We start from the raw sequence: 12,497 nt of genomic DNA on the forward strand, positions 1-12,497 counted from the left end.
GAGAGAGAGAGAGAGAGAGAGAGAGAGAGAGAGAGAGAGAGAGAGAGAGAGAGAGAGAGATGCTCACCTAAAATCCTCTTCCCTTAGATTTTGATGTGGAATTTTGAAGTCTGAAGAGGACTGCATCTCTTTTTCATAATTCCAAGCATGTTTATTTGATCCATTTCATGTGGTATACACTAATGTATCTTTTTCAGTGATATTGTTTTCAATAAAATTGCCATCAATACTTTTGACCACCACTCTATCCGAAAAAGTAACAGGGTTCAAAGGATGAAGGATTTTTTCTCTTTTCTTCCAGCAAGATGGTTTCAAGACGTGTAGATGAGGTTCAATTGCTTTCCCATAAGGCCTGAGTGTTACTACCCAGAGAGTAAAGGACACTATCCATCCTTACTCAGGAAAAACCTGGGTGATGTTAGATCACTAAGTCTCGTGACATATCCATTCATTCAGACCAGCAGCTGCTAAGCTTAGAGAATAAGGAGAGGATGCAGGCTTGCTAGTATATTTTAATGTTCCTTCCCACACTATATTACAGATCTAGACCTTAGATTTTGTGCTACTATTTCTAAATGAAAAAAAAAAAAATCATTCAAGTTATAAATGAAGGGAGTCACTAGAAATGGCTACAACCAATGTTGGCTAAAGGTATTAACAATGTTTGGAGAAGGACTTTCCAGAACTCAACACTGAACCCTTGAAGGAGGCATAGAATAGAAATGGGTGGAAAGGTTACCGTTAGTGTTGGAGCTGGAGGCACGCCCGAAAACACACGGCACATACATATTACTCTGTCTTGCAGAGACTGATCACTGTAATCCTATATTGTTAATGACTTCAACATTTAAACCATACATGAAGCAAGCAAATTACATGATTATGAAGCAGCTACATGTAAATAAGGTGTCGACTGTTTCATAGCACAGGACAAATCCTGATAAAAGGACGATTGCCATAGCCAATTGGCTTCAGCGTGACATAATTGTAGCCATTTTGAATATCAGCCACTGTGACTGCCCCTGAGTTGCTGTGGTTTTTTTCTTCTCCAAGTAATTTCCCAGCATAGACTAAATGAAGAAAGCTATTCAAGTGGTATGCTGCGTTTACAGGTAGAGCTTGGTGCCAGGAATACATCTGATATTAGCTTGGAATAAAGTGGGTATATTTGGTTTAGATAAAGTCACTTTTGACTCGACTACTCTGTTAGTCCTTTCTTCTGACCTAAGAGTCAAGAGCGTCTGTGACTAGTATTGATGTGGTCTAGGCATTTATGTCTCATGTCCACAGTACACTGTGTTCTGTGCAGTTCTGCACATATCTGCCTCTTCTTCTGTCCCAGGGCACCTGTGGGCCCGCACAGCTCATGAACAGAGACTGAGCTTCCAGGAGAGTAGGAAAACATAGATTATCTTTAAAAAGCGCTTTTGTTTCTAAACCATCATGTAGAAAATTGTGCCATTTGATCAATTAATCTAATGAAGCCCCTAAGTAAATTATTCCGGTTATTTTTTTCATGTTTGCTTAAAAATTTCTATTTTTTAGATAGCTTAGGATTCATTTTTTTTTTTTTTGTAGGTCAGAAGGAAGACATTTTCAGGTTCAACAAAATAAATCTAAATTCTCATTTTATAATCAGGAACTAAAATCTCGCTTTGTACGGCACAATCTCCTTTCCCAAAGTCTTTCTCGCATAGGTAAAGTGAATGAAAATAAAAACATGCCTGTAAAAACCTTGTCTTCCACTCCTCCTATCTCCAGGTTGACTGGCTTCAATAATGAATAACTCAGAAAGTATTCATCGTATTGAAAGTGATTTCATGCCACCCTCTTCATATTGGAGGAATAATACATTTGTTTGTCCTATGAATGCCTAGCCATATTCACATAAAAGATAAAATTGCTTTTACAATACATTAATTTTTTTTCTGTCTTGGCAGCTAAAGTATTATTTTTCCTAATATCATGCATTTGCATAGCACTTTAGATTTCAAAGAATCTTATGGAATTTTTTTTTTAAACCACATGGAGCTCATCACGGACTGTGAGTTATGTTAAACAAATTTCCCCTTTAATACCTTTGTGTTTCCTTTAAATGCTGGGGTGCTTTTAAAATCTGTCTTTGGTATCATTATGTTAAACGGGACAGATGCACACACAGCCCTGTAGTTTTAATTTGCTGGGGTCGGGCTGCTCTCACCCTTTCCTGAGTTGCTACAGCTGTGATGTGAGTCCCCAGAAATGAGTGCAAACCGAGCCGCCTCTGCAATGACTGCGTGAACACCCCAAATCCCCCTGAATTTTATTTTCTGCCTTATTGCATGCAATTTGCTCCTTCTCCTATATATTTTTTTCACATCATTACTCCTTTTCAAGTTTAATCCATTAAGTGTTTCTCAGAGTTTTCCTTCAGTGTAATAGCCTGGCATGTTTAGAATACAAATTGTATACCACACCCACTTGCCTTACCTCCTGCTGTACTTTAAAAAGTTGGTGTCTGTATCATGAATAGGGCTTTAGATGAGTCAGGTACTAGGTTGGCTCGCCTGATGATTTTAGGGCACCCTCCACTGAGGTCTCTCCTTTCTAGTTTGGACAAAGCTGAGACAGTTCCTGTACAGAGAAGAAATCATGATTTTGGCCACTCTGATTTTGGACATTTTGACATGGTTAGGCACAAAGAAAAGATGTAGTTTGGGGAACCAGAGCATTTTTTTTTTTTTGCTCTGGGCAGTCTCCAGGTGGCTTCTCTGTACCCGCAGTCTACAGATTACAAGGCAATAGTATGCAGCTGCTACCTTACAGAGTTATTTGCTTGTCATAAGTGTGTGCCTGTGGTATGTTGCGTGTATCTGCGGTACATGTATGTGTGTGGTATTTACATGGGTGTAGGGGAGTTGTGTACCTGAACACATGTGCAGAGACCAAGGCAGGATGTAGTGTGTTTTCCTCTCTTCCTCTCTTCCTTAGGGGCTTCAAAGATGGCCTCTCACTAAGCCAGAAGTCCCTATTTCAGCTACACTCAGTAGCCAGCAAATTCCAGTGATCTGTCTGTTTCAATACTCAGAGCTGGAGTTGTAATTAGTGGGCCACGCCTGGGTTTAATGTGGGTCCTGGGGGTTTGAACCTAGACCCTATGCTAACAGAACAAACACTCTTACCCACTGAGCCTCTCTCACCCCCACAGAACTCATTTTTTGTTTGTTTGCTTGATTTGGTTTGGTTTTGTTCTTCCGTTATTTAGCTACTTATTTATTTTCAGACAAGGTCTCATGTAGAGCAGCCTTGCCTCAGACTCCTCAGGCAGCAGAATGAACTTAATCTTTGTTCTTCCCTATCCTCTCTCTTGAGTGCTAGGACTCCAGGTGCACCGCCATGCCAGGCTTTTGTGGTACTGAGGATCAAGGCTCAGGCAAGCCCTTTACAGACAGTGTTTCTCCCACCAAGACCCCAATTCCTCTCCAGACCACTTTGCTTGCAGGCACCATGGGTCCACTGGAGATGCTCCCACTTTGAAATTTTAGCAGAATTTCAACCCCTGATAATGAATCCTTAACATATTTTGAACTAGATAATTCTAACCTCATTAGCTTAAATTTTATACTAATTTAGTGTTATGGTGAGTTAGGTAGATAGATCCAGCATACAGTATGTGTCACACTTTAGTAGTCTGGGGAAGCTTAGCACAAATTACATTTCACATTAACCATCCTACAGTCGTGAAAATAGAAGTATGCTCCAGGGTATTTGGTTAATTGCGCTAAAAATATATTCACGCCATTTGGGTAGGACATAAATGTACCAAAAGTACTTCTTTAAGTAAAATACTGTAGTTTACAGTAGTTTAATTTCTTTGCTTTCCCATTCATTTATGATGTGAACGATAATGACCGTTTTGACCTTGAGCAAACCTAATAAGGTTATATTGACCTTTCTCTTACTGTTTGCCAAGTGTTGGAGGAGATCGCTGAAAGGATGCATGCCTTTGTTGAAAGTCTTTGTTGCTGTTGTTTTAAAACAAAGTGTATTTATTCATGGACAGTGATATATTTTAGGATTATAGGAGCATTGAGGGGGAAACATGTTTCTTACTGTTTTCAAATCCTTGGTGTGTTATACTTTGAGATTCAGGGACAATAAATCCTGTTCCCAGAGGTTATCAGAATTTGTACAGTTATGATTTTTTTTTAAAAGTACTTCTAACAAGAGACAAAATTTCTTATTTCAACAAAACAGCTTACAGGACCATCCATTAAAACAAAACAAAACAAACAAACTTTAAAATTCATGTCTCACGGTAAAGTAGCATCCTCTCATGAAATAGCACATGGACCCTGCCCACCTAAGGACTTGCTCAGCACTGAAAATTTGTTATAGCTTGAGAAGGCATTCAAATGACTTACAGTCTCATTTTAAAATTACCTTTTGTTTTTTAATATTTCTTATTAGATATTTTCTTCATTTACATTTCAAATGCTATTCCCAAAGCCCCCTATACCCTCCCCCACCCTGCTTGTTTCTCTTTTCTAAATGTTACACTATACCTGTACTGACTATCTATATACACGTATGCATTATAAGCAAGGATCCTCATATGAGGGAAGTTAGGTATTTTTCTTTTCCTTTCTGGGCATGGGTGACCTCACTTTGTGTTATACTTTCTAAGTCCATCCATTTTCCTGTACATTTTGGGATTCCATTTTTCTCTCGAGCTTGATAACATCCCAGGTTTTCATTATCCATTTTTTCATTATCCATCTTTTTTGGTGGCAAGTTATGATGCATAAAGTAGCAATAAGTGTGCAGGCACAAATATTGCTATCATAGACTGAGGAGTGGCCAGGCTGCATATGCAGGAGTGAAAGAGCTGGGTCATAAGGTGAGTCTACATTTCTATTTTATTTTGAGGGACCTCCAAGTTGATTTCCATAATGGTTGTATTAATTTGCACTCTATCCAGAGGTGAAAAAGAGTTCTTTGCTCTCCACATTCTCTCCAACATTTGTTGCAGACTTCTTAGTACTCGTTAATCAATGGGGTAGGATCTCAAGAGTAGCTATAATTTGAATTTCCCTGATGGCTAGAGATGTTGACCATTTCTAAAAAAATAGGTATTGACCATTTGTGTTTCTTTTTATTCTTAAACTGTCTATTCAGTTTATCAACCCATGTGTCGACTGGCAGTTTTATTTCTGTATTTATTTAATTTAGGCAGTGCGTTGTACATTCTGGATGTGATTTTTTTATTACTGAGTATAGTCATAGACTTAGAAGTTAAGAAAATTCTGAACAAGTCAATTATCTGTGGGAGAGCTGTTTAATTTCTGTGCCCTCAATACTTGAAGCCTGAAGCTTTGATCTTTTCTTTTAGACTGGATAATTGAAAACAGTTCTACGCAGATGCTTGTTGTTAGTGGACGGACACTTTAGGAGATGGTATAGAATTGCGTTAGGCTTTATTTAAAGTATCTCACTCTCAAAAATATCACCACAGTCAATGTAGTGTTTTCAGATACTCCAGGAGGCTTTGAGAAGGCTCTAAAGTGATTATCATTAGCAAGCTTCATATGGAATACTTGTGAGCTCATCTCTCATATTATAGGTGATTCTCGAAGCACTCTAAAATGCTCTCAAATGTTGATCAGCCAAGTGGGCTATATTTATTTTGTTTTGCCTTGCTTGGATTTTTAATACCTATATTGAAAACAATGGTTAAAATATTAATTTTTTAAGCCTAAAAAGCAACATATCCCACCACTCAATATGGTTTGCCCCTTTATGCAGTGTGTGTTACTTCTCATGCTTCTTGCATTTGCTGATAGACTGTTAGGCATGACAGTTTGCCCCGTTCATTATTTTATTCCCTTTTAGACTTCACACAGTTTGCCACATGGATGCAGATTCCCTTTTGCACCCTTTATCTTAGCAGTTTAGGATTTGAATTGTTAATGTGTCCTGATGATTACGAGCTCTGACTCATTGGATTCCATTTCCAAGGCTGGAAATAGGCAACTTGGTGAAAGAGAAATCACTAGTCCATTTGAATGCTAATTGCTACACAAGCCCGGTATACTGTATCAGAGCTTAGCATAAACATGGTCATCAGGGGAGGCAGAAAAAACATTAACATGTTCCCCAGGAAGCTGAGCTCATTAGAACCTACACTGATCCAACAAAGAAGGAAAGAGCCCTTCCTCTTCTTCATGAGCAATTCATAGGTTTTCTGAGCTATGAGGCTTTATCTTGCCTGAGTTTATTAACCTTCTCAATACTAGCTAGAAAGGACATGAAGCCTGTTAAGTGCCTTAAACTATAAAAGCAGTGATTAAGACAAAATAATGACCAATGGAATCAGAAGAATTCTATGCTAGAACGAAGTCCACGGAAGGTCAGAAAAGACAGTGTAAAATCCCTTCTCTTTCTGGGAAATGAAAACTAACATTCTAACTTCTACAGTAAAAAAATATTCTAAGTTCTAAAAGTTGTTCATTAATGAATCGCATATTTAGTCTAATCTCCATAATGTTCTTAATTATAAATAATCGTGTTTGTCTCATCTGGCCTGCATCATGCCCTTTGGCTAAGAGTTGATTTTGATCTTTGTCCAGTACTATCTCTAGTAAGTTATTAAAGTTATAAAAGTTTTAGCAGCCACATAAAACGAGCCCCGACACAGAGAAAAGAATGAGCCTGACAGTGACCAGAAAGAGATCTGAAAGCAACATTTCACAAGACAGAACTGTTCTTGACTCTTACCTGGGCTTTCTATTTCTTCCCATGCCAATTTAAATAAAATAAGCTCTTTCACATAGGATTAGATTTGTATCAGTTTATCTGACATGCAATCTTTGCTGTTACTACTAGGTCATTTTTAATTCTGCATATGTTAGATAATCTGGGCTGATAGTAAACCCAGAATCCTGGAACCCATGCCTTTAAAAGCCTGATGATCCTGCTGTAGATATGGCTGCACACATCAAAGAGTTGCATTAATTAAACAGCAATACATCTGTTCATTCTCAGTGAACATAATTTGTCTGTTTCCCTGAAAGATGCTGATAATGTGGTGCAAACAGCATGTCTTTTGAAAAGACAGGCAAAGAGAAAGAGCATCATTGTGTAATGTTTGAAGAGTTGCAGACTAAATGACCTTGTCTTCTCAAATTAATTAGTGTTACCTGGTTTTAGAGTTCTCGTGTAGAATGCTGTGTGTTTAGTGTTGTCATCAAACTACTCAAATGTTCTCCTCACAAGTTTAGGTGTTTAAAATTACATGGAAAAACTATGTGTGGTTCAATACTCAGGAGGCTGAACAGAAGGATCATAGGTTCAAGGTCAGCCTGAGCAATATAGTAAGGCCCTATCTTAAACAAGCAGGGAATACAATAACAAGCACAGCATCACACTCTCATTAAAATGCTCGCCACGTGATGTCTTAGTTCGTTCCATTTATAAATAACACTTTATTTCCCAGTTCGGTAGTTATAGAAGTTCAAAACCAAGGCAACAGTGGGTAGACTTAGTGTCTAATGAGGACCTAGTCTCTGATTCCAAGATGGTACCTTGGATGCTTCATCCTCATAAGGTAGAGAGGATGATGGGCAAACAAAACAAAACACCAGTATCTTTCCGGTCTCTTCTAAGACATCACGAATATCCTTCAAAAAGGCTTTTCCTTCCTTCCTTAAGGCCTCACCTTTCAACTCCATCACATTGGAGGTCAAGGTTGGAGTCATGAGTTTTCCTGGACATTCAAACCATAGCACAAGGCTCCTTTGTGCAAGTCCAATGTAGTAGATAATCTTCCCTCACAAATGTGTATCGAAAGCCTTAACAAACATATTTCAGATAATGTTCTAATTTATGCAAAGAGCTTGCCCTATCAGGGACTGGATAGTTTGTCTTTTCTATCCACCCCCCCTTTAAAAAAACACCCAGCTATAATATGATAAATGAACCAGTATTCCTAGAAATTAACAGCATAATAATACTTATAAAGATTTTCAGCCGAGTGCAATTGATATAACAATTGTAATTTATATGCCCACAGATGCTCAAGAAGGACACTTTGCAGCCCAACAGAAAAGAATATGCAATCAATCTGTTGGGAACAAAGTCAATATTTTGGAAAAATGAAACCTAGCTTAAGAGGAAAAGCCATTCATTCATTTATGTCCACATCAACTGTTCACTGAGTGTCAAGTACTTATGTGGTAGTGGTTGTCACTACAGGAACCTAAGCTTTGCTTCCTATCAGACTCACACGTGTTCAGGCATAACTTGAGGGACTGGCAGGGAGCAGGCAGGAATAAGTGTTTGCATGGAGGATCAGAAAACCTCCTTGAAAAATAAAAATTCATCCTAGGGGGAAATAAAAGGTCGAGAAGGGTGAGTTTGGTTAAAGGGATGCTGGCAAATCCTAAATCCAGAAGGAAGACGAGATTCTGAGCATGCCGCGTGCCTCTGAAATGCGACATCATCCAAATCTCATTATCTAACATGATTAAAGTTGTTGGATGTCAGGGCTGAATCGTAAGCGAGCATGTGCAACTCAGAAGAGCCAGTGCTCTGTGATTGCTGTGAGGCGAGAAGAGACGAGCAGGAGGCATTGGCAACGTTGGGCCATGGTGCTTGCAGCATTAGTGGCACACAGAACTGGCAAGGATCATGATGGGGATGCCAGCCCCAGTGACGGCAGCTGCTGCTGTGACCAAGGCACTGGGAAACATGACCTTGGCAATGCCAATGTAATCTCTACATTCCCCTCTCCGGTCCTTTTAGGATGGCACCATAGAAGAAAAGAAGAGCCAGTGAGAATTTCTCCATTTCCTTCCTAGATGATTGAATTCTTTTCTAAAGCAAGATGATCCTGGATAAGAAGCAGCTGAAATGATTTAATTTCTATGCATATTCAACAGGGGCTATTTGTTTTTTCATGGAAGTGGCAGTTGGATCTCTGTGTATGTGTGTGTTAGTCCAAAAGAGAAGTCATACTTCTTTTTTAAGTCTTCAGTGTGCAAAGATAGGTGAAATGGCTGAGATCATTCTAGAAAAAAAAATAGTACAATGCTAAGAAAATGAAAAGCATTTAAAAAAGGATTTTAGAGTGCTGCCCTCGAATTTCTCTATTCCTTGACTGAGGAAGCTGAGATGAATTTAAAGAATAAACATGGCCCCAGTGAGAGAAGATGCACCTAACCCTTGAGAGACTTGAGGCCCCAGGGAGTGGGGAGGTTATGTGTGTATGTGTGTGGGGATAGGGTAGAGTGGGGGCATCATCTTGTAGATGGGATTAGTGGAGAGCAGGAATGGGATGAGGAACTGTTGGAGGACAGAATAGAAGGGGAATAATGACTGGACTGTAAAAAAAAAAGATTAAAGATTAAAAAAAAAAGAGGATAAACATGCTTAGTATATGAACAGATGGTATGTAGTAAGGAGCAACTCAGGCAAAAGGCAGAGAACTTTAAGAAATCAGAAATGAATGAACACATGAATGACCATGAAAGGATCTGGGTGAGTGGTACATGCCTTAAATCTGAGCACTTGGATAAGAGCCGAGGTGGGGCAGGTGGATCTCTGTGAGGTTTTATAGACTAGTCAGCCTGGTCTATAAAATGAGGTCTAGGGCAGTCAGAGCTACATAGGGAGACCCTGCCTCAAACCAACCAACCAACCAACCAACCAACCAACCAACCAACCAACCAACCAGTAACCACCTCCCACCAAAAAAGATGAAAAAAAAAAAAAAACGTAAGGAAGTGGAGTAGAATTCCTGGACAAACAGCAGTATTTCAGAGGTAAAGCAGGAGGAGAGGGCCACTGCATACATAGGCAGGGACCTGTTCATAAAAAGTTGCATGTGTTTCAGATACAGTGCTCAGAGGATCCAAGAAGGATCTGACCCGAGAGCCTCCTCACTAAAGACCAGAAGCACCATATGAGTTTACAAAGTAGGGAAGCAAGCTGTAGTCCTCCCCAGCTTTGTTGCCTACAACACAACAGTAACCACCATGGCACAGTAACACCATGGGTGCAGTACAGGCACACATAGCTTCAACTACTTTCTAATTGGACTTAAGGTCTGCTCAACAAGAGAAAAATCATGTATGTTCCTAGAAGCCAAGCCAACCTCCCTTGGGGCTAGTGAAGTTGTGGATCTTGGAGAAGACCCTATAACCACCACTTTACTAAGTCAGCATAATTACTAACTGCATTCCAAGTATTTATCTTTATATCCACAGAGAAAGTGTATCTCTCACCCTTTATCAAGAAAATGTCTCTTTGCAACAGATGGTGAAATTCACAGAAAACCAAAGCCACAACCAATCAAAACACAGAATCATGAAGCCCAGTCCCTGCCCTTACATCAGTAGCCTGCACCAAAGGCTCAGAGCTCACTGCAAAAGAGGGGCTGAAAGACTGGAAGAGCCAGAAGATCAGGGAGTTGGCTGTGAGATTGTTTTCTAGAAATGTAAGAAACTACACCCATGAAGTCTCATCAACATGGATGCCTAAACATGACCTGAGTAAGGATGAAACCAACAACCCTGATAACATTGAAGGAGAGTGCTCAAGGGGCCTCAGTCTAGACAAGGAACTACATGCAACTAAAGGAATGCTAAATACAAGAGACACAGTCTTCCCCAAAGAACCCCCTTGTTGGTTATCCAATACCAAGTGGTCATCCCTGAAATTATGTGCATACAAGTATCTTTATAAGAACAGAGCATGTTTAGGAGTGTTTCTTTGTATTTTAATATCCAGGAGAACGTTGTTGGTTTCTTTAGTTGCTGTTGCTTTTTGTTTGTTTGTTTGTTTGTTTTTCAATCAAAACAAGGTTTCTTTAGGTAGCCCTGACTGTTCTGGAACTTTCTCTGCAGACCAGGCTGGTCTCAGTCTCACAGAGATCCACCTACCTCTGCCTCCTGAGTGCCTGTATTAAAGGTGTGTGCCACCACTATAGACTTGTTGATATCTATCTATCTATCTATCTATCTATCTATCTATCTATCTATCTATCTATCTATCTTTCTATCTATCTGTCTATGTACCTACCTACCTACACACACACACACACACACACACACACACACACACATATATATATATATATATATATATATAATCTCCATGTATTTGGTAGTGAGAAAAATGAACAATGGAACAGAGACAATCAAAAATCAAAAAGGAATTTCCACAACATATAACACTGTTTCTATTCATATCTTTATCTGGAATTGTAACAGTTTGTTCCTCTCTCTCTCGCTCTCTCTCTCTCTCAAACACACACACACACATGAACACACATACACTCAGTTTTTATTTTTTTTAATTATTCCTCAAACCTCTCTCATGTATCCTTTCCTGTTCCCTCTCAAATTCATGGCCTTTCTTACTTTCTCTTTCTGTTTCTCTGTCGTTGTCTCTGTCTCTGTCTCTGTCTCTGTCTCTCTCTCTGTGTGTGTGTCAGTCTGTCTGTCTGTGTATATGTAACTGGTAGCAAGTTCCAGTAATCTCAGTACATGCATGCTAAGATGGTAAACAGTGTCAGAAAAATCAGGTCATATGCAGTGTTTAACCACAAAAATTACCTGCTGGGTGGAGCCTCTCAGAGGACAGCTATGCTAGATTCCTGTCTGCAAACATAAGATAGTACCATTTATATTGTCAGGAATTGGTGCTTGCCCATGGGACGGGTCTCAAGTTGGGTAGGTTACTGATTGGCCATTCCCATAGTCTGCTCCATTCCCTGTCCTACCTTTTTTTGTAGATAGGATCAATATTGGGTTGAAAGTTTTATGGGTGGGTTGGTATCCTTTTCACTCCACTGGGGTTCCTGCCTGATTACAGGAGGTGGTTTCTTCAGGTTTTATATCCACAGTGGAGCTTGGGGACTCTAATGGAAGAATAAGAGGAAAGATTGCAGACCCCAAAGGGGATAGGGACTCCACAGGAAAACAAACAGAGTCAACTAACCTGGACCCTTGGGGTTCCTAGAGACTGAACCACCAGCCAAAGAACATACACAGGCTGGATCTAGGCCTCTCCACACATATGAGGTAGATGTGAAGCTTGGTCTTCTTGTGGGTCCATTACTACTGGAACGGGGGTTGGTGGGGGGCTATCCCAAAAAGCTGTTGCCTGCAAGCGGAAACAGCTAGGATGCCTAACCTGGCTAAGACTTGATATACCAGGGTAGGGGTTACCCAGGGGAGCTCCCACCCACTCAGAGAAGAAGGAGATGAGAGATGGGGGAATGATTGTGGCAGGGAGTGGAGCAGTGAATAGAATGTAAAGTGAGTAAGTTTAAAAAAGGGAAGAAAGAAACACAAAAGTACCCAATGTCAAACAACGGAAAGATAAAGACTGATACCTTAAGTTGTTGTCTTTTTTACTTCTATACTGGTCTTGTGGCATGTGCCAGTCTACATTCACATACACATGTACACACACGCGCACGCACACACACACACACACACACACACACACACACA

The sequence above is a fragment of the Mus caroli genome, chromosome 16, assembly GCF_900094665.2.
Source record: "Mus caroli chromosome 16, CAROLI_EIJ_v1.1, whole genome shotgun sequence".
Taxonomy (NCBI): Eukaryota; Metazoa; Chordata; class Mammalia; order Rodentia; family Muridae; genus Mus; species Mus caroli.